The sequence below is a fragment of the Epargyreus clarus genome, unplaced genomic scaffold (genome assembly GCF_041222505.1).
Source record: "Epargyreus clarus isolate Ecla_fem2 unplaced genomic scaffold, WU_Ecla_fem_2.2 ptg000022l, whole genome shotgun sequence".
Taxonomy (NCBI): domain Eukaryota; kingdom Metazoa; phylum Arthropoda; class Insecta; order Lepidoptera; family Hesperiidae; genus Epargyreus; species Epargyreus clarus.
The window spans coordinates 3,484,434-3,486,933 of record NW_027332229.1 but is presented as its reverse complement, the minus strand read 5'-3'; the positions used below and the strand labels follow the sequence as shown (position 1 = coordinate 3,486,933).

Genomic DNA, 2,500 nt, shown 5'->3' with positions numbered 1-2,500 from the left:
TTCCGCCTGAGTTTTTGCTGGAACTGTACGCCAGTCCTCCGGACGTATACCGTCCGGCCCTGGCGCCGATCTCAGGTCGATCTTGGCCTCCTTCACCTCCTCTTCCGAGAAGGGAGACCACAGCTTCGTCATCGCCAGACGATCCAGTGTACCCCCGTGCTGCCCGTCGCGCCTTACGGCCCTCAGGGCTTCCGGTGTGGGCCCCGAGGCGTCCGACACCTTCTCTAGAATCGGTCGCCAAAAGGCTTCCAACTCGTCGAGTCGGTGCCGGACACCCCGACACTGTCCATCCAGGACTTCAGCTGCTGCGCGACCCGGATACTTCCGGAACAGCTCCTGCACCCTGGCGTACTCCATTCTCCTCCTCCGTTTGGATGTCATCTTGACTTCCGTGTCCTTTCGTGTAAATCCAAGGGTTTTACGCCTTCTAGACGTCACGGATCCCCGCGTCATCCGCTCTGTCGCCCTCGCAAGGAGGTCTTCGACTACGGAAACACAGGTAGACCGAACATCTAGCCGCTGGTCAGCTACTAGCAGCGCATCTTCGGGGCCGCTCATTGGCCGGACTTCGGCAACCACCTCTTCCGGAGGTCCCTCAGCCACATCTTCATCGACCTGCTCCGTTCTATTTCTCTCTGGTGTGGGAGGTGAACCCATAAGGAGTTTAGCGACCATTTCTTTGTATTTCTCCTTCCTCCTCACACCTTTAATAGCCTCCAAAGTGCGTCCCAAATTGGGCAAGGCTTTTGTTAGGTCGATGTTGATGTTGCCGGATCCCTCCCGAGTGAGGCGGGCCTCAGTACTCGCCAAGAGCTCCAGCTCCTCGTCGCGCCACCTTCGCTTCACCTGCGGAGGCGCGGATTTCGCGTTAGCCATTACAGGGTGGGCACGTCGAACGTGAACTCCCAACCCCGTCTTAGTGGCGAAGGATCGCCCACATCCGTCACATCCATAACCGGACGACATCCCAGGGCCATCAGAGACCCCGGGCTGAACGCCCGGAAGAGAATTGGCAACCCGTCCCGGCTCCTGTGGAAGACCGAGAGATTGCCTTATTTCTTTAAGGTTTCTGGGTGCAATTTCTCATACCTCCTTGCGGCGGGCAGCAAACCCACCGCTGAGGTTCGCCCTCTGCTTTCATTACGCCCCATCCGAAGATAGCAAATAGGCTTGGTATCGTAAACGATACCCTACGGGGCTACTCAAGGACCTCCCCCTGAGTTTCACCTAGGTCACGTCCCAGATCGTAAGGACGCTGCACACCACAAGGGGACCTAGGGACAAGCCTGATTGCGTTCGCCGCAGCAGACCACTCAGATCCGCCACCGCGACCGCAACGGAAACGTGCAATCTCCACAAGAGGAAGCATCCTGGAGAACTAAAATAGCGCTTTCAGATGCAACCCCCCCCCCCCTTGTTAGCTTTGGCAGCGGCGCCGCGTGCAGGCCAAGGGTAGGAGTTGAGCCCAGCTCAACGAAGGCTCCATTGACAGTTTTTGGTCGAGTGTTTGGCAACAATTTCTCACTCTTTTATGCCAGAGAACGAATTGTTCGTGTCTTGTCCAGCTACCAGAAACTGTGAGCAACTGATCGTGCTCCGACCGTTAGGCCCGGCCACAAGGACCGTTAAGAGAGTCATAGTTACTCCCGCCGTTTACCCGCGCTTGCTTGAATTTCTTCACGTTGACATTCAGAGCACTGGGCAGAAATCACATTGCGTCAACACCCGCGAGGGCCATCGCAATGCTTTGTTTTAATTAGACAGTCGGATTCCCCTTGTCCGTGCCAGTTCTGAGCTGACCGTTGAACGGCGGTCGTACAGAACCGCGCCGATCGAGCACGAGACTAAATAGACGCGGCCTTACGGCTAGGAAGATCCGCGGAAGGCCGGAACGCGGGTCCGGATTCCGCCCGCACGCCCCGAGAGACGTGCAAGCTTCGACCAGGCCCGGCACAGGCCGCATCCGCTTCCCGTCCAAACCCGACACGCCCCGGTCCTCAGAGCCAATCCTTATTCCGAAGTTACGGATCCAATTTGCCGACTTCCCTTACCTACATTATTCTATCGACTAGAGGCTCTTCACCTTGGAGACCTGCTGCGGATATGGGTACGAACCGGCGCGACATCTCCACGTACATCCCTCACCTGAATTTTCAAGGTCCGCAGAGAGTATCCGGACACCGCCGCAAATGCGGTGCTCTTCGCGTTCCGAACCATATCTCCCTTCTATAGGATTCCATGGAACTCGAACGCTCAGGCAGAAAAGAAAACTCTTCCCGGACCCCTCGGCGGCGTCTTCAGGCCACTTTGGGTTACCCCGTCGAACACTCGCTTTGAAACGAGGGAACGATTGTTGAAACGGTTCCGCTGCCGGGTTCCGGAATAGGAACCGGATTCCCTTTCGCTCAAAGGGCGTTATTTATATATTATAATGAAATAATAACAAACACGCCACATCGACATAAGATCTCTCCTTGAGCTTAGGATCGACTGACTCGCG

General features: G+C 56.3%; 1 pseudogene; it reads right to left on the bottom strand.

The window, feature by feature from the left end:
* The window catches only part of LOC140751449 (uncharacterized), a 7,839-nt pseudogene that overhangs the window by 3,513 nt on the left and 1,826 nt on the right, over positions 1 to 2,500 (bottom strand).